The following is a 268-nucleotide window of genomic DNA, read 5'->3' as shown; positions in this document are numbered from 1 at the left end:
GGGTGGGGGAGGGGGAGGGGCGGTGGGGTGGGGGGGGAGGGGCAGATCCCGAGATTTTGCAAAGCCCAGAGCGATCGTCGCGGAGGGAAAGGGGGCAAAGTGGGAGGGAAGGCAGGCTTCGTGCTGCAAGAGCCCTGAAAACACATGGCCAGACTTGCCTTCTCTTCCCCCAGCTCTTTTCCGGAGGGTATCTGAGAGCAAGACGGAGCCCAACTTCCCCAAGTCCCCGTGTGGAACATGTGCCTTCTCTCTTTCTCTCTTCCTCTTT

The sequence above is a fragment of the Lipotes vexillifer genome, unplaced genomic scaffold, assembly GCF_000442215.2.
Source record: "Lipotes vexillifer unplaced genomic scaffold, Lipotes_vexillifer_v1.1 scaffold1399, whole genome shotgun sequence".
Taxonomy (NCBI): Eukaryota; Metazoa; Chordata; class Mammalia; order Artiodactyla; family Lipotidae; genus Lipotes; species Lipotes vexillifer.
The sequence above is the reverse complement of the archived record's forward strand: the minus strand, read 5'-3'. Positions refer to the sequence as shown.